This window comes from Pan troglodytes, chromosome 14 (genome assembly GCF_028858775.2).
Source record: "Pan troglodytes isolate AG18354 chromosome 14, NHGRI_mPanTro3-v2.0_pri, whole genome shotgun sequence".
Lineage (NCBI taxonomy): Eukaryota > Metazoa > Chordata > Mammalia > Primates > Hominidae > Pan > Pan troglodytes.
Genome location: NC_072412.2, coordinates 114,863,466 through 114,882,796, shown reverse-complemented (window position 1 = coordinate 114,882,796; position 19,331 = coordinate 114,863,466). Strand labels below are relative to the sequence as shown.

Here is a 19,331-nt window from a genome sequence, read left to right as displayed (position 1 = left end):
CCATGCAAACATTTGTGGTTGATTGTGTTCTTGTTTTCCATGCAGATATAGACAATGGGGACACATTTTGTTTACAATATAAACAAAGTACAGGCCATCATGGGATATATCTATCACTAGGATCATGGGAAAATTACTAAATAACTATGTAAGTTAATTTAAGTTAATGATAAATGCTATGAAGACAAATTAAGCAAGGTGGAGGTTGAAAGGGTGATGGGCAGGGTCTTCTTTAAAAAAGGTGATGAGCAAACACAGTGACTTAGCATGAAGCCCTGAAGTCAAAAATACAAATGGCCAAGAAATTCCACGCCGAGGGAGTTCCCTGGGTCATGGCAATGTCAGTGAAGGTCTTTGGGGAAGGATTTCAGTAGGGAGACAGGACGGGTCTGATCCCTTGGGAAATGCAAGCCACTCACTGGGCGACATTCAGGCAGGTGCATCAGGGCGTGATCATGGGGAAGACGATGCACTGCCAAGCCCAAGTGGCCCCAGTGGGTTTGGGGAAATAGTGGGAAATGCTTACAAATAGGCAGGGCAGAGCTATGTTATGAGAAATCTGGAAAGCCAAGTACATACGTTGTAGGTTTGTTGTGGTAGGACATAGTCAAAGTGTTGGAGGATTTTGCATGACACAGTGATGCTGTTCTTTAGAGAAGACAAGACTGGGCTGCAGTTACAGGGCCAGCCAGTGGACACTGCTGGGGAGCCCAGAGCTTCCCATGGAGAGACTGGAGCCGAGAGAGGGCAGGGTTCCTTCTGAAGAACAGGCTTCGTGCTGCCTTGGGTGTGTGGGAGCTGGCTTCCCTTTCCATTGTGGTTGTGATGATAAATCCTGCACTTGGGATCTTTCCCCAGGTTACTCCCCTTAGACAACCAAGGCTCCTGCAAGGCTGGAAGAGAAAGGCCCCCCTTACTTTAAAGAAAAATGGTTGCCCCTTACCCTGCCCCTAACAACTGGCAGGGTTTGTCAGCCCAAGCCATAGAAATTCCAAGACCAGAGAGAAAGCAACCTTAAACCCCAGCTCAGTGTTCTTAATGTCAGAGATAGTAATCGTGAAAAATGAGTCTCTTCTCTCTGGAGGGCACTTAGGTCTAGATACAGAATATCCATGTTGTGCAGAGCATAGCGTCAAGCCCACCATCGGCTTTTGCAGACATTAATCCATTTCAAGACCATACTGTGTGTCTTCAAGCCATGAGAATTAAGTGGAAATAATGGATGCCCATCTAGAAGGTAGCTACTGCCCTGTGACTAGAACTCGACACTTCAATAAGTATTCCAATACTTTGTGCAAGCCAGTAGAATGGGCAGAAAGGGGGCCTAGAAGAGAAAAGATTACACTTCTCAGCCATGGAGGTGCCTGGCTGAGACTCACTATATCAGAAGACAGATGCACAAGAAGAAAGCACATACATGTATTCAATGTAAGTTTTATGTAACATGGGAGCCTTCAGAAATGAAGACCCAAGGAAACAGGGAAATCTATGGATGTTTAGGTTTGATGAAGACTTGGACAGTCATGCAGAAATATGATTGGACAAAGTGGGTGTGACCTAATGGTTATAAAATGAGGGGAACTTAGCAAGGCCTTTGTTCAGATTTGTCTTGGTGTCTTTGTGTCTTCATTCCTTTCCCCCCAATATAAGGAACAGTCTTCTGTAATGAGAGTCTTATGACTTATTTTAGAGAAAGGCCAGAGAATTCTTTCATGGCCTGCTTCAGGGGAGAATGGTGGAAGAAGGTCAGAGACACCTTCCTGCTTCTGCTGTCTCCTTAAATGCCAGCATGTCATATTCTAGGGTAGCGTGTTCTGGTCCCTGTTACTCATCTTGTATTGTCCTTCAAGGGGCATCTTCCTGCTTCATTTCTTAGTCCTGCTTTATTTACGGCTTGCTCTTATCTTTCTCCCTCTTTCCTTTCTTCTTTACAAAGCAGATTCTCCTGGCAAGGTAGAATTGCAGTGCTCTTTCAAGGACTGAATGGCTGTTGCAATATGTATGGCTTTTCATGCCTGTCATCTATATAGAGCCATATTCAAATAGGACGACTGGGGCTGGTTAGAGATGTCAGGATTTTAGTGCACCTACTGAAATGCACACTCTGGCCTCCACCAAGAGAGGGACATGGAAACAGGCCTAGGGAATATAGTACTTTTGATCTTTATCCATACTCCTCCCTCCCTCTTACAACTCTCACAAAATTTGCCCTCAAAAGACACCTTTCATAAAAAGTCAAACATCTCACTTCCTTCTATAACTTCCCTGACTGGTTTGTATTCATTTGAGCTTCTCTTGCAAAGCTGAGCCTCGCTTTGAAAACTCTGGGATCTATTTCATTCTATATGCTGTGCACTTCACATGAGTTCCTTCTGTGCAAGCTGGAGACTCCTCTGGGCTCCTTCCCTGAGTGTTATGCTGGCTTCTTCCTAGACTTCTCATTCAGCTCGGTGTGTGTGTGTGCGTGTGTGTGTGTGTGTGCACGCATGTGAGCATTCACCCCCTAGCTGCAGGTGTAAGGGATGCAGGGATGGAACTCTTCCATCAGAGGATCACTAAAGGCATACTAATTAACTTGTTCTCTTTTTTTCCTCTGAAATAATTTTTCTCTTGGACATATTGAGAAGTAAAAGATTTCATTTTTCACTGAAAAATAAAATGTTCATGCTACCAACAGCCTGCTTTGGATTTCCGAAAGATATCTGCAAGGCCAGGAAGCACACTGCAGCTAGGCTTAATGCTGAAGGGCCCAATCCTCCTTTGAACAAAGGAGCCCTCGATTTACGCCTCTATGGCCCATTTTAGCAAGTTCAATCTTTCCATTAACCCCTGGTAACCATAATGACTTCCTAATACCAGTAAATTAACAAATACCGGGGTGCCACCAAATGCATCCCTGAAGTGCCTTTGGTGTGGTCCCCGGCCTGCTGAAACGAAGCGTGGGCCCCGCCTTTGTTCTTCCCCAGGACTTTTCTTGTGGGCTCACAGCACTTTGAATCTCAAATGAGCTGCCTAATTAATCTCCACAACTATCCTGTGAGACTTGTCCATTATCTTCACTTTGCAGATAGTAACAATTTATAGGACTTGGCTGAGGTCACAGGAAAATTAGCATCAGAGCCAGAATAAAATTCTGAGTTCCTAAACCCCTTTCCTCTTATCCTGTTCCCTAGACAACATCATTTCATCCTCTTGGTATAAAATTAGTAAGTGTGGCGGGGCCGTATTGCATCGTAATGAACTACTGTTTGGTACATGTGACCTAGAGGCTAAGGGCTTTTTTTTTTTTTTTTTTTAAATGCACAGTCTGAAAAGGTACTGAAACAATTATTTTTGGAATATGTCTTACAGAATGGCTTTTAGACGCCATGTGCCCATTCGTCTCCATGAAAGGAAGGTCATTTACACAACCCACTGAACATCTCCATGGCTCAGGTAGTCCTGTGCCAGGACCTAGAGAAGACGCTGACCCTCAGGTGTTTTCTTTTTTGCTAATAAAGTGTGGGTGAAATGTGTTGGACTTGGTGCATGCTGCAATAATTGCAAATGAGATGACCTGCACATGAATTTTCTTGGTGTGATTTTGTTTGATCTTTCTCGGTGTGGTTCTGTAATGGCAAGAGACATCTTCCTCTGCATCAGAGTATGAACCATCTTAAAAGGCATTGCACGGCTGAAGCGCAGGTCTGTATTTTTTAGAACTAGCTATTTGACAGGAAAGGGTGTAAATCTACGTTGTGTTAATTCAATTCCACAAGCATTCATTGAACACCATCTAATGACAAGCCAGTGCCAGGGGCCGTGAATGGGGCTGGAGGCAGACACATTCCCAGGGTGACTTTAGAGTGGCCTCTCCTGTGTGCTCATTTGGAAAATCAGAAGGAAGATGACGCAGGTTTGATTCTGTCCGGCTCAGATGTTCAAGAACATTGTGATCACTTCAGATAATGTTTATCTTATTTATGATGTTGCACTGACACAGACTGCTAAGGCTAAATTCCTACCCTGTCTGTTAACAAGTAAACAAGTCCTTAAGCGGATTATGGGAACTAACTAAGGAGTAATTAGAAGCATTTTGTAAAGTCACTAGAATGGAATCCCAGGGTGGACCCTTTAGGAGAGGGAGAGTTCTTTGATAATGCAAACACATTCTTTAGATTCCAGTTTCCAGTGTGGTTTCTGGGTGGCAAAGTGACAGGAGCTTGCTTTGGAGAAGTGGAGCTGGCCTTAGGAAGGCGTGTTTGACTCTATTGACAATTATCAATCAGGAGCTAGATCTGGGTAGGACAGTTAGAAACACTGACATAATTCTTACTTTGTTTTGTTGGCTTTAAGAATAAAAATTTTAACATACAGATGATTATTCTATACTTTCAGGCTTATTATCAACCTGTAGCACTCAAAAGCTTTCAATTATTGTTAAGATATTTGAGTTAAATATCAAAGTAATAGGCATTACTTACATTTAGAAAACTGCAACCAATAAGAGGCATTTCATTTGTCGTGCATTTAACTTTTGAGACATAATGAATAGTTTCCTAAAACTTTTCAAAGCTGAATGTTATGGAAGAAACATTCTCACCATAACTCTTAAAAATTGCATATCCTTACAAGTGAATACCATATCAAAATATGAGAATCATTTCAGATATTTATTAACTACTTAAAACTGACAAATGGTAAACAGAAATGTCATTTCTTTCATTAGTACAGAGAAAGCTCCCTCACTCCTCCCAAATATCTATTGTGATGAATTGGTTGATTATTTTAAACAATGTAGTTGCACAAATAGACATTAATGTGAATGATGATAGCATGTCACTTCTGAGGAATTGCATTTAGGAGGTATGTGTATGACAGCTTATGTGTAATCTTCAGGCTTGTATTTATGCCACAAGAAAATAGATTTTCTTCAATGATTCACTTCATCACAGGTGGCCTACCTACCTGAAAGACATCTTCATGCCAAAGTCGGATGACTTTCTCATGCACAACTAACCCATATTCCCATAGGAATTGAAGAAGGATATGACTAATCAGTTGAAAACAGTTCTTTCATTTGTTTAACATGTCAAACTCAGGAACAAGCCCCAAGGTTCAAGTTTTACTGAAAGACTTTTACCATAGTGCTTTTTTGACATTGAAAAGAAAAACAGAACAATAAAAATCAGAAAGTCAACAATTTTTTCAGTGAAGAGACTCACAGAGATTGAAGGTTCTCTGAAAACATTCAGGCCCATGCATCATTTTACATATGAGAAAACTGAAGTCCAGAGGTGACAAAATTTGGCAAATCTACATAGCTAAAATGAAACCAAACAGACTCGTCATCCTACTTGGTGCTGGAGGGAGGCTGCAATCTGGGGAACTTGTTATCCAGACATCCCAGCTGTAGAGTGTGCTACTACATAGATAAAGTCACTGTGGTTAGTGTCTAGCCTCAGCTTTAAAGTTCTGGAAAATCAAATTTGTCAATATTCCCATGGTTATTTAGAGTTAGGGAAACTAATATAAATTCCAAAATATTAATTTATAAAAGAAAATATTGTGACTTTTCATGTTCTCTATGTAGAACATGCCCATGATCTTCCATAATCATCCTTATGACATGCAGCATCCTTACAATGACTGAGAAGTGGTAAATTTGGAAGCTTCTTAGGTGAGTGTCGAGAGGGCCGAGGAATGGAATGGTCTCGGGACATCTAGTCATCCCAATTTTACAATTGAGCTATAGGCTGATAACACCACTGTCTCTGTTCTCTAAATAAGCACGGCAAAACTGTGGTTTTCTGAATGTCCTTCATCAATAATCCAAGCTGGCTTTTTCACAGTTAGTGTCTAGATAAGGTTCAACAACATACATGTGGTTTCTCATGGTTGTATTTTATTTACATTGTATTCCCCCTTTCAGACCAATCAATCACCTTGATTGAAGTTCTGACTGTTGTCTTGCTAAGAATTCTTCTGGAACATGATCCCTTTTGCTTGTCTCTTCAGCTTGCTTGGCAACTTTCTACCCACTTTCCTCAAAATTCCAAGACATCAGACTCACCTCCAGTTCATGTGACAGCTGCTGTCCCTGCTGGTGAAGTGGCTGTGCTGTCTGGGGTATACACCCTGGGGTTCATCATCACACACCAAGAATTCAGGACACAGACACATGTGGGTGGGTTAGGGAGTGGAAAGTTTAATAGATAGAAGAAAGGAGAGAGGAGAGCAGCTCTTAGAGAGAGAGAGAGAGAGACATCTGAAAAGTGGGGAGGCAGTGGACCAAAACAGATATAATAAGTTGGAGAAGGCGGTGTCTGATTTACATAGGGCTCACAGACTGGTTCCATCAGGTATGACGTCTACATGGTGTGCGGGGGAAGGCTGGTTGCCCCACCCTAATCTTATTATGCAAATAAGCTTTCCAGTTGATCAGAGCCATCTTGACTGCTCCTTACAGTACACTTGGCTGGCAGGGAAGGGAAGATGGAGCCACCAGTTTGAAAATGTCTAGTCCTTAGTTCCTGCTGGCATTCACCTATGCAAGCTCCCAGCCTGCAGGCTGCTCTTTGTTAGAAAATGACTTGGGGCTGCTTTTCATTAAAAAGAAAAGCCTTACCCAGGACTCCCATGCCCTTGCTATCTGCCTAAGCAATTCCTTCTCAACTCCTATATCCCTGGGGAGATGGTAGGAGTGCTGCCCCGTCTCCTTGCTTGAGAGGGGAACTTGTTCGCCACTGCCCCAGGGAACCACCGCCATCTTTCTCTATTGCCTGTGTGACTGCAGCATGGTGAGGTTCTAAGTCCCTGTACCCCTTTTGACTAAGGATGCTTTCCTTCTTCCCCATGATTTTGCTGGAGAATGAGAGGCAGAATTAAAACGTGCTGCATTTGTATTCAGATGTAAAGTTTGTGTCTCTGCAGAAAGCATTGCTTGTGTAGAGAAGGAAAGCATATTGTTTTAGTCCACAGGGGAGCTAGAAATGTGATCAGTCATCAGAATAAGGCAGATGTGTGCTAAATATTTCAGTCACTTATTAGCAGATAATTTATTGGCTTATTATCAAATGTAGCAAATATTTGCCATGTCTGCTTTGGGTTACTTTTTTTGGGAAGCCTTAGGCCAATTTTTGACAACAGGGATTGAAAACATTTTACCACCTCCCTTACTGAAAAGGCCTTGTTGCCTGGGTGGGTGCCCAAGTCGTTGGTCTCACAGCTGAGGAAATCGACGATGCAGACACACCAAGGACGAGGTCAGAGCAGAAGCAGAAGTTTAATAGGTGAAAGAAAGAGAACAGTTCTCTGCTGCAGAGAGGGGTCCCAAAAAGGGTTGCCATTCCACAGTAAAATGAAAGGGGTTTTTCATGCGCGTCCGTGTGAAGAGACCACCAAACAGGCTTTGTGTGAGCAACATGGCTGTTTATTTCACCTGGGGGCAGGCGGGCTGAGTCCGAAAAGAGAGTCAGCGAAGGGAGATGGGGTGGGGCCGTTTTATAGGATTTGGGAAGGTAATGGAAAATTACAGTCAAAGGGGGTTGTTCTCTGGTGGGCAGGGGCGGGGGTCACAAGGTGCTCAGTGGGGGAGCTTCTGAGCCAGGAGAAGGAAATTCACAGGGTTAGTCACTCAGTTAAGGTGGGGCAGGAACAAATCACCATGGTGGAATGTCATCAGTTAAGGCGGGGCAGGGCCTTTTCACTTCTTTTGTGATTCTTCAGTTACTTCAGGCCATCTGGGCGTATACGTGCAAGTCACAGGGGATGCGATGGCTTGGCTTGGGCTCAGAGGCCTGACATTCCTGCCTTCTTATATTAATAAGAAAAATAAAACAAAATAGTGTTGAAGTGTTGAGGCAGCGAAAATTTTTGGGGGGTGGTATGGAGAGAGAATGGGCGATGTTTCTCAGGGCTGCTTCAAGGGAGATTAGGGGTGGTGTGGGAACCTAGAGTGGGAGAGATTAAGCTGAAGGGAGATCCTGTGGTAAGGGGTGACATTGTGGGGTTGTTAGAAGAAACATTTGTTGTACAGAAAGATTGGTGATGGCCTGGATACGGTTTTGTATGAATTGAAAAACTAAATGGAATAAGAGAAGGAGAAAAACAGGTATAAAAGGACTAAGAATTGGGAGGACCTAGGACATCTAATTAGAGAGTGCATAAGGAGGTTCCGCATAGTCCTGCCAGCAAAGATTATTTATTTACTTCAAGAGTTAAGAGTGGCGGTTTGGGGATAGCATGAGGAGATATCAGCTGTGATGGCTTGGAGAAACAGTGTAAACTGGCAGTGTAAACAAGAGCAGGGCATGTATGAGTAGTTGAGAACGGAGAATAGGAGTATGACTAGACAGAAAATAGCAGGGATGACAAGTTTTTTGGGGGGCACAGTCTAAATTGGTCTGGTGTCTGGGATGAGACTGGGGCCTAATAAAAAGGAGCATCTATACAGGAGCTTAAATGGACTGTACCTTGTAGCATTCTGAGGACAGGTCTGACTTCTGAGAAGGGAAAGTGGTAAAAGTATTGTCCAGTTCTTTTTAAATTGGTGGCTGAGCTTGGTGAGGTGTGTTTTTAAAAGACCTTTAGTCTGTTCTACTTTTCTTGAAGACAGAGAACTATAAGGGATATAAAGGTTTCACTGAATACTAAGAGCCTGAAAAACTGCTTGGCTAATTTGACTAATAAAGCCTGGTCTGTTATCAGACTGTATAGAGCTGGGAAGGCTAAACTGAGGAATTATGTCTGACAGAAGGGAAGAAATGACTGCGGTGGCCTTCTCAGACCCTGTAGGAAAGGCCTCTACCTGTCTAGTGAAAATGTCTACTTAGACTAAGAGGTATTTTAGTTTTTGTGACTCGGGGCATGTGGAGTAAAGCTAATTTGCCAGTCCTGGGCGGGGGCAAATCCTCGAGCTTGATGTGTAGGGAAGGGAGGGGCCTGAATAATCCTTGAGGAATAGTAGAATAGCAGATAGAATAGCAGATGGAACACTGAGAAGTTATTTCCTTGAGGATAGATTTCTACAATGGAAAGGAAATGAGAGGTTCTAAGAGATGGGCTAGTGGCTTGTAATATGGGGAAATGGGGTGAATGCCAGGTGGATCAGAGAGATGCAGTCATGGGGATCAGGTGTGGTATCAGGAATAATGTGGGAGGCCAGATTGAAGTCCGGGCCAGGAACAATGGTAATTGTGGGACTTAACAAAGAGTGAGTACAGCTGAAGGAAATGGGGAGCAGAAAGTATATGCATCAGGTATGAGGAAGAAAATAGATTTTGGAATTTATGAGAAAGGTAGAGAGTGAGTTGAGCATAGTTTGTGATTTTTAGGGCCTCTAAAAGTATTAAAGCAGCAGCAGCCGCTGCATGCAGACATGAGGGCTAGGCTAAAACAGTAAGGTCAAGTTGTTTGGACAGAAAGGCTACAGGGTGCGGTCCTGGCTCTTGTGTAAGAATTCTGACCGCACTAACCATGCCTAGGAAGGAAAGGAGTTGTTGTTTTGTAAGGGATTGAGGTTTGGGAGATTAATCAGACACAATCAGCAGGGAGAGCACCTGTGTTTTTGTGAAGAATTATGCCGAGGTAGGTAACGGGTGGAGAAGAAATTTGAGCTTTGGAGGGGGATACCCGATATCCTTTGGAGAATAAATGCTGAAGGAGCAGAAGTATGTCTGGTTGAGTAGATTCAAAGGAGGGGCTACAAAGAAGAAGGTCATCAATATATTGAATAAGGTGAGAAGTGGAGGGGTGGAAAGAAAGTAGATCATGAGAAAGAGCTTGGCTGAAGTAATGAGGGCTGTCCCTGAAACCTTGCGGCAGCACAGCCCAGGTAAGCTGCTGAGCCTAATGGGTGTCAGGGTCAGTCTAAGTGAAGGCAAAGAGAGGCTGGGATGAAGAGTGCAAAGGAATAGTAAAGAAAGCATGTTTGAGATCCAGAACAGAATAATGGGTAGTAGAGGGAGGTATTGAGGATAGGAGAGTATATGGGTTTGGCATCACGGGGTGGATAGGCAAAACAATTTGGTTGATAAGGTGCAGATTCTGAACTAAGTTGTAAGCCTTGCCTGGTTTTAGGACAGGTAAAATGGGGGAATTGTAAGGAGAGTTTATAGGCTTTAAAAGGCCATGCTGTAGCAGGTGAGTGATAACAGGCTTTAATCCTTTCAAAGCATGCTGTGGGATGGGATATTGGCATTGAGCGGGGTAAGGGTGATTAGGTTTTAATGAGATGGTAAGGGGTGCATGATCGGTCGCCAAGGAGGGAGTAGAGGTATCTTATACTTGTGGGTTAAGGTGGGGGAATACAAGAGGAGGACGCAAAGGAGGCTTTAGATTGGGAAGAAGGGCAGCAATGAGATGCAGCTGTAGTCGAGGAATAGTCAGGGAAGCAGATAATTTGGTTAAAATATCTCGGCCTGATAAGGGAACTGGGCAGGTGGAGATAACTAAAAAAGAGTGCATAGAAGAGTGTTGTTCAAGTTGGCACCAGAGTTGGGGAGTTTTAAGAGGTTTAGAAGCCTGGCTGTCAATACCCACAACAGTTATGGAGGCAAGGGAAACAGGCCCTTGAAAGAAGGTAATGTGGAGTGGATAGCCTCCATATTGATTAAGAAGGGGACGGACTTACCCTCCACTGTGAGAGTTACCGGAAGCTCGGCGTCCCTGATGGTCTACGGCGCTTCCGAGGTGATCAGGCAGCGTCAGTCTTCAGCTGGTAAGCCAAGAAGGAGTCAGTCAGAGAGCCTTGGGCCAGAGTTCCAGGGGCGCTGGGAGTGGCTGCCAGGTGAGTTGAACAGTCCGATTTCCAGTGGGGTCCCGCACAGATGGGACATGGCTTAGGAGGAATCCCTGGGCTGCAGGCATTCCTTGCCCTGGTGGTCAGATTTCTGGCACTTGTAGCAAGCTCCTGGGGGAGAAGGTTCTGGAGGAACACCTGGCCACTGCGGTTCAGGCATTTGGAAGTTGTTGTGTGCTGGAGATGTGGCTGGGGTTTGTCTCACAGTGGAGGCAAGGAATTGCAACTTTTTTTTTTATTATTGTACACCTTGAAGGTGAGGTTAATTAAGTCCTGTTGTGGGGTTTGAGGGCCAGATTCTAGTTTTTGGAGTTTTATTTAATGTCGGGAGCAGATTGGGTAATAAAATGTGTATTGAGAATAAGATGGCCTTTTGACCTTTTAGGGTCTAGGGCTGTAAAGCATCTCAGGGTTGCTGCTGAACGAGCCATGAACTGGGCTGGGTTTTTATATTTGACGAAAAAGAGCCTAAACGCTTCTGATTTGGGATAAAGAAAAAGGAGCATTAACCTTGACTATGCCTTTTGCTCCAACCACCTTTTTAAGAGTAAATTGCTGGGCAGGTGGGTTAGGGCTAGTCATGGAACGAAACTGTAAGCCCAACCAGGTGTGAGGAGGGGAGGCGATAAAAAGATTACAGGGTGGAGGAGTGGAGGCTGAGGAAGAATTGGGACCTAGCTTGGCCTGGCAAGGAGGGGAGAGGTCAGATGGGTCTGTAGAAAAGGAAGATTAGAAAGACTCAGTGACGCTTGGGGTTGGGACTGAGGGGACAGGCGGGAGGGAAAGAAGGAAGATTCAGAACGAGTTGCACTGGGCACAGAGACTAGGAAGGGACTGATGTGTAAAAGAATGCCTGGATGTCAGGCACCTCAGACCATTTGCCCATTTTATGACAAGAATTATTTAGATCTTGTAGGATGGAAAAATTGAAAGTGCCGTTTTCCGGCTATTTGGAACTACTGTCGAGTTTGTATTGGGGTCAAGCGGCATTGCAGAAGAAAATGAGACACTTAGATTTTAGGTCAGGTGAGAGTTGAAGAGGTTTTAAGTTCTTAAGAATACAGGCTAAGGGAGAAGAAGGAGGAATGGAAGGTGGAAGCTTGCCCATAGTGAAGGAGGCAAGCCCAGAGAAAAGAGTAGAGACAGAGAAGTTGGGGGGCGGTTCTTGCCCTCCAGAAAAGCAGAGAAAGTGTTGGGGCACAGAAATAAGGGATTGGGGCACAGAGATAAGAGGTCAGGGTGTGGAAATAAGGGATTGGGGGTTCTTGCCCCCTAGAAAAGTGGGAAGGGGGGTTGGGGCATGGAAATAAGGGATTGGGGCACAGAGATAAGAGGTTGGGGTGCGGAAATAAGGGATTGGGTCACAGAAATAAGAGGTTGGGGTGTGGAAATAAGGGATTGGGGGTTCTTGCCCCCTAGAAAAGCGGGACTTGCTGCTAAGGGTGAAGGAGAAGGGGTTGAGGGGCACTTTCCCTTCCCCCAGAAAAGCGGGACTTGCCACTAAGGGTGAAGGAGAAGGGGTTGAGGGGTTCTTGCCCCTGCCCCAGAAAATCAGAGAAGGGGTAGAGACAAAGAGACAAAGGGTTGGGGTACTTGCCCCTTCCCCAGAAAAGCAGAGAAGGGGTAGAGACACGGAGAGAAGGGGTTGGGGTACTTGCCTCTTCCCCAGAAAAGCAGAGAAGGGGTAGAGACACGGAGAGAAGGGGTTGGGGTATTTGCCCCTTCCCCAGAAAAGCGGGACTTGTCGCTAAGGGTGAAGGACCAAGGCAGGCATCCCTGCATGGTCTGACACCCTTGAAACGTGGGTAAATAATCAGAGAGGCGTCCCTGCAGTGATTAAACAGCAAGGGAAGGCTGCCTTCCCAGTCCGTGACCAGCGCTGGAGTTTTGGGTCCACAGATAAAACGTGTCTCCTTTGTCTCTACCAGAAAATGAAAGGAATTGAAATTAAGAGAAGGGAGAGATTGAAGTGTGGTGCCAAGATTGAAAGGAGAAAGAGGTTGAGGGATAGTGAGGGAGGTTGGAGAAGAGAGTAAAAAGAGGTGGCTTACTGGATTTAAAATTGGTGAGATGTTTCTTGGGCTGGTTGGTCTGAGGACCTGAGGTTGTAGGTGGATCTTTCTCATGGAGCAAAGAGCAGGAGGACGGGGGATTGATTTCCTAAGGGAGGTCCCCCAATCCGAGTCACGGCACCAAAGTTCACTCGAGTCCATGTGAAGAGACACCAAACAGGCTTTGTGTGAGCAACATGGCTGTTTATTTCACCTGGGGGCAGGCGGGCTGAGTCCGAAAAGAAAGTCAGCGAAGGGAGATAGGGGTGGGGCCGTTTTATAGGATTTAGGAAGGTAATGGAAAATTACAGTCAAAGGGGGTTGTTCTCTGGTGGGCAGGGCCGGGGGTCACAAGGTGCTCAGTGGGGGAGCTGCTGAGCCAGGAGAAGGAAATTCACAGGGTTAATCACTCAGTTAAGGTGGGGCAAGAACAAATCACCATGGTGGAATGTCATCAGTTAAGGCGGGGCAGGGCCTTTTCACTTCTTTTGTGATTCTTCAGTTACTTCAGGCCATCTGGGCGTATACATGCATGTCACAGGGGATGCGATGGCTTGGCTTGGGCTCAGAGGCCTGACAGTTTTTATAAGTGACCTAGTGGGGAGGCAGTATTTTACCTACATAAGGTGTGAAAAAACAGTTAAGACCAGGTGTGCCATCTGCATAGAGTGCGAATCTCTGGCAGTCCCCATCCCAGCCTTTTATTATGGAGGCAGGTCCTTTGCCTGAGCTACTCCATGTTGCTTTCCTACTGTGCAGGTGCAAAAAAAAGAAAAAGAAAAAAAAAAAAGTGGGAGGCGGAGCCTTCATGGTGCACATGACTGGCCCCAGGTACCCCTTTCTAGTGCGGCAGCTCCCGGCTGCAAGCTTCCAGCTTCCTTATCTATGTTTGCAGCACAATCTTCCAGGCTGCTCTTTGTTAGGAGACACGTGTTTTCTTGGGCTGCTTTTTGTTAGAAAGGAAGTTCTACTGAGGAATTTTGACCTAGCTATCTGCCTAGCTATTCTCTTTTTACTTCCTTGCTCACTATGGGGTCCAGCCAAATCCAGTGGCATTGGGAATGGAAAGGAAGCAAGAATGGCAGATTAAGTGGGAAGGTTTCCAATCAGCTAATTGGACTTAAGGGGCAAGGGAGAAGTCAAAATAATGATGGAAATGATGGCCAAGGGAAGGGTCTTATTGTTAAAGAAAGCTCTGGGAAGGGAGATAATAGGTGTTTATAGCTATTTCCTGAGCAATCTCTGTTAGCAGGAAAATTCTCTGAAGCCATGTGAAGGGAGGCAGTTGCCCGTGAGGGGAGTTGGTGAGAAATGCCAAAGCCCCCTGGATTAGATGAAGACATTGTATTCTCCACAAGTTATCTTTGAAAGATGACTTAGTGTACATGATTGGGAATTATATCTTGATAAGCCCCTTGGTTGGTTCTGGGAGTGATTCCTTCAAGGGGAATGCTTGGGGAATAATATATAATAGTTAAATATTCTGGTAACTTCATGGGCTTTATTCAGCTGAGTGGGCATATGAGTGTGGGGATATCAAGGGTTTAGGACAATAAGGTGATCAAAGCACTGACTCGGTGGTCTTTTAATTCCTCCATTCTGTTCTTCCCTGTTCAGTGCTTAGCTTCTCTTAATATACATTTCACGAATATATTTATTCTGAGGAACTAAATTATTAGCCTGACTAGGTGTTCAAATGTTTCCATATAGGCCTTTCTGTTCCTTTATCTGGGATTACAGGCATGAGCCACAACACACAGCTTAACCCCTGTGTGACTATCTAGTCCATAGAACTTCAGAAAGTACAACCAAATAGGGTGAAAGTTCAAGTCTTGCGTCCTCTATAATCCTATCTTGCACCCTGTCCCTCACCAAATATTTTGAAGCAAATCCCAGACATCATATCATTTCCTCCATAAATATTTCAATATACATCTCTGAAAGTTTAGACCTCTTTCAAAAGGTTAATTTCCATATGATTATCATACTTAAAAATTAAAAATTATTCCTTAGGCAGGGCGCAGTGGCTCATGCCTGTAATCCCAGCCCTTTGGGAGGCCAAGGCAGGTGGATCATGAGGTTAGGCATTCGAGACCAGCCTGGCCAACATAATGATACCCCACCTCTACTAAAAATACAAAAAATTAGCCAGGTGTGGTGGTGGGTGCCTGTAATTCCCGTTACTAGGGAGGCTGAGGCAAGAGAATTGCTTGGACCAGGAAGGCAGAGGTTGCAGTGAGCTGAGATCTTGCCACTGCATGACAGCCTGGGTGACAGTGCAAGACTCTGTCTCAAAAAAAAAAAAAAAAAAAAAAAATTATTACTTAATACTATTTTTTTTTAAAGATGAAGTCTTGCTTTGTTGCCCAAGTTAGAGTGCAGTGGGGGCACTCTTGGCTCACTGCAACCTCTGCTTCCGAGGTTCAAGTGATTCTCCTGTCTCAGCCTCCCAAGTAGATAGGATTACAGGTGTGCACCACACGGTTGGCTAATTTTTGTATTTTTGGTAGAAATGGGGTTTCACTATGTTGCCCAGGCTGGTTTTGAACTCCTGACCTCAAGTGATCCGCCTGCCTTGGCCTCCCAAAATGCTGAGATTACAGGCATGAACCACTAAGCCCAGCCCCTTAATACTATTACATATCTACTAAGTGTTCTAATTTTCCTGATTCTCTTTTCTTCTTTTACAATTTGCCTGACTCAGAAGTCCCAAAGAGATCTATACCTTGCAGTTGATTGATTTATCTTTTAAACCTCTTTTTTTTTTTTTTTTTTTTTGAGATGGAGTCTCGCTCTGTTGCCCAGGCTGGAGTGCAGTGGCGCGATCTCGGCTCACTGCAAGCTCCACCTTCCGGGTTCACCCCATTCTCCTGCCTCAGCCTCCCAGGTAGCTGGGACTACAGGTGCCTGCCACCACGCCTGGCTAATTTTTTGTATTTTTAGTAGAGATGGGTTTTCACCATGTTAGCCAGGATGGTCTCGATCTCCTGAACTTGTGATCCACCTGCCTCTGCCTCCCAAAGTGCTGTGATTACAGGCATGAGCCACTATGCCTGGCCTAAACCTCTTTTAAGATATAGAACTTGTTGGCTTTTTCCTTGCATTTTATTGGTCGAAGAAACCGGTTGTTTGTCCTAAAGAAATTTTTACAGTCCAGATTGTGTTGTGTAATTCCTTTGAAACCTGAATTTCTTATAAACTAGTAAACCTAAACTTTTAGTAGGATTTGGGTTTTATTTACTGTATTTTACTTTGTATTCAAAAATACTTGTAGGCAGAATTATATTTGTTATTAGGAGGTGTACATTGTCTAGCCATCTCTTTTCTTTGTAAAGGTAGATGACTAATCTGACTAAATACATAAAAAAAAAGAGAGTTACAAAATGGTGATGTCTTAATGTGATCATTTCTTTTAAATTTATTGTCTGTAGTGTATCTACAAACAATGCCTTTCCATTGTATATTATATGTTTACTTTGAGGTAGAATTATTATAGGAAAAGCAATGTAAGTTCTTGGTTATATCCTCTTATCCACTAGTTTTCAAAACAATAAATTGTTTTCCTTTCACTCTCTGAAGATGATCACTGAAATTTGACTTAAGTATTTGATATGGTTTGGCTTTGTGTCACCAACCAAATCTTATCTTGGATTATAATAATCCCCACATGTTGTGGGAGTGACCTGGTGGGAGTTAATTGAATCCTGGGGGCAGGTTTTTCCCATGCTCTTCTAGTGATAGTAAGTCTCATGACATCTGATGGTTTTATAAAGGGGAGTTTCCCTGCACATGGCCTCTTGCCTGCCACCAGGTAAGACGTGCCTTTGCTTCTCCTTTGCCTTCTGCCATGATTGTGAGGCCTCCTCAGTCATGTGCAACTGTGAGTCCATTAAACCTTTCTTCTTTATAAATAACCTCATCTTGGGTATGTCTTTATTAGGAGCATGAGAACTGACTATTACAGTATTATTATAAACACATGAATTTACATGCTTAATGTAATTTATTTCATTTATTAATCTTATTTGTGGCCAAATTTGCCCTTCATTGGCTAAGGAAAAACTCTTGAATGTGGCTGTTGAATTATTTGCTCATGATTTCAATAGACTTTGTTAGCTTCTTACTGTCTGGGAAGAACAGACGTTTCAGACTCATCTTTAACATTTTCTTTCTCAAGCTGAAAGCAATTATTTCACCAAGGAATTCTGGTTCCTTGCAGTGGGAAATCATATTTAGAGACCATGATCTTTGTGCTAGAGGTGCTAATTGCTACCGAGTTAGTCACTGTTTCTAGACTTTTCTAGAGGACAAAGCTAAGAAACACACACGCACATGCCCACACACAATATATTCATAAATATGATATACAATGTGAGTTCATATTGATTGCTAATTTTAAATACAATTTAAGACTACAGGTTTTTATTCATCTCATCAACCTTACATCCATATCTCATTCCTTTCATGGTGAAAACGCCAATCCTCAATGATAATAGCTCATTTGATTTATCTCACAATAATTACTCATTATATACAGAAAATAATGACATATTCTCAGAATAGTTATATCACTTCTGTCACAAATAATGTGATTATTGAAAAGAGTTGAAGATTGTTCTTCAGGTCTTTAGTATCTAACCCAATAGGGGGTATAGTAAATCAATATTCTTTAAAGTTACTTGAAATTTTTGTCTTTTTGTGAATATGCTACTAACCTGATAAACAGGCTTATTATTTTTGATTTGCTTTTGATTTTAAGAATGGCCTTTGTAATTTTAATTTTATTTAATATAATCTTAAGCATTTACATGAGTTATTTGTCAAATGTACAAAACAATGTATACTCAGGGAAGACTCGCTTCTATTCCTTTCTCTTGTATGTATTTAACCCTCTGTAGGTACAAATTTTTTAAGTTATTAAAATAAAACATGTTTTCTGTAGATATATATGTATATATACACACATACTCTTCTTAGTTAAATATTCTACACATTGAAGCTTCTAGAAGTATTCATCTTTTACTTGTACAGCTCTATAGTACTCTGTTGTGAGGACATAGCATAGTTTATTGAAATATTGGAAAACATTGTTCTTGCACCCTTTCTATTAGTCATAATGCTGCAAGGAATATACTTGCACACCTCTATTTTTCATATTTTTGCCATGTACTTTTAGGATAGATCTCTGGAAATGAGATTGCTGGGTCAAAGATAAATGCTTAAGTCATCCTGTTACACATTTCCAAATTCCCTTTTTATAAGATAAGGTCATTTTGTATTTCTATCAATGTATGAGATTGTCTGTTTTTCTCCAGCTATTTTGCTTTAGTTTCCTCTTATTTTGCTAGTGCAGAGGAGGAGTATGGCATCACAAAATTAGGGAGAATAAGTATCACAATATGTTGAGTTGAGAAAACTTCTCATTCTAACAGAACCTATAAATCCTCAATTGTCTCTTGCGAAGAAGACAATACGTGCAGAAAGCATCACTAAAGATTTTAACTTTTTCATCGTCAGACTCTGAAAATCACTCGTTAGAAGTCTGATCTAGCAATATCTCACGTGATTAATTAGTAATCTGGTATCAGCCAGTAAAGGCAAAAGCTACTTGCCTTCACTTACAAAATATGTCTTGCAGGTAAAAACATTTTAGTTATTTTGTATGCTAAGTCTGAATTCATTTTTTCTCATGTATGTTGTTAAGATGCCTGGAACAGTCATTTGTTGAGGTTATGTTTGGCCAGGTAGAGCTGTTCATTTATTTTAAGATGTGTTTCTGAAGTATGGCTGTCATCTGATTGGTGTACCTACTCAAATTTCTCATAATGCAAACTGTTTCTTCCTGGTTGGCATTCCTCAAAGTTCACAAAATGACAACCAATTTCACAAAAGAGTCATGTTCTAGATTCAAGTAGGACACATTCCACTAGAAAACAAAGTAAATTGTTTTTAAAGGAGGCTTGATAAAGAAATAAAATTTCCATGTAATACGACATACAAGTGTTATATTCACGTAACATTACACTTTTAAGCATTTGGAAAATGGAGACTGGTTCTTCCAGTCATTCATTCATTTATTTGTTATTTATTTATTTATTCAGCAAGTATTTTTTAAAGTATTTTTAAGTCCCAATTATGGGCCAGTGTTATGGGAATTGTGTTAACTGAAGATACAAGACTAACCAAAGTAGACACAGTTATTACCCACATAGAGTCAAACATTAAGAAATACTATTGAGATTAAGTCATAAATAACAAAATAGCAATAATTTGGATGAAGATCTCTGCACAAGTCACTATTCAGTCTACCTCTGTCCCTTTGTTGAAGAGTTGCTTATATGTGCTGGCTCATTACTTTCTTTCATTTATGCCTAAATCCACTCAAAATTCTTTTCCTAAGATCTCCAGTGGGCTTCTGGTTCTGGCTAAAATGTAGTAACTGGTACTGAACTAGTCCTCCAGACATAAAGAGCTAGAGAAACTGAAAAAGAAATGTTTTT

The 19,331-nt window shown here is 42.5% G+C and overlaps 1 long non-coding RNA gene across 1 annotated transcript; it reads right to left on the bottom strand.

The window, feature by feature from the left end:
- Positions 1-7,341: 7,341 nt before the first annotated feature.
- Positions 7,342-13,019, bottom strand: LOC129136871 (uncharacterized). Its single transcript, XR_008538900.1, has 3 exons — positions 12,832-13,019; positions 10,613-10,696; positions 7,342-7,794 (listed from the first exon to the last, which is right to left on the bottom strand). It is a non-coding gene; the product is annotated as an uncharacterized LOC129136871 (long non-coding RNA).
- Between the last annotated feature and the right edge of the window lie 6,312 nt (positions 13,020-19,331).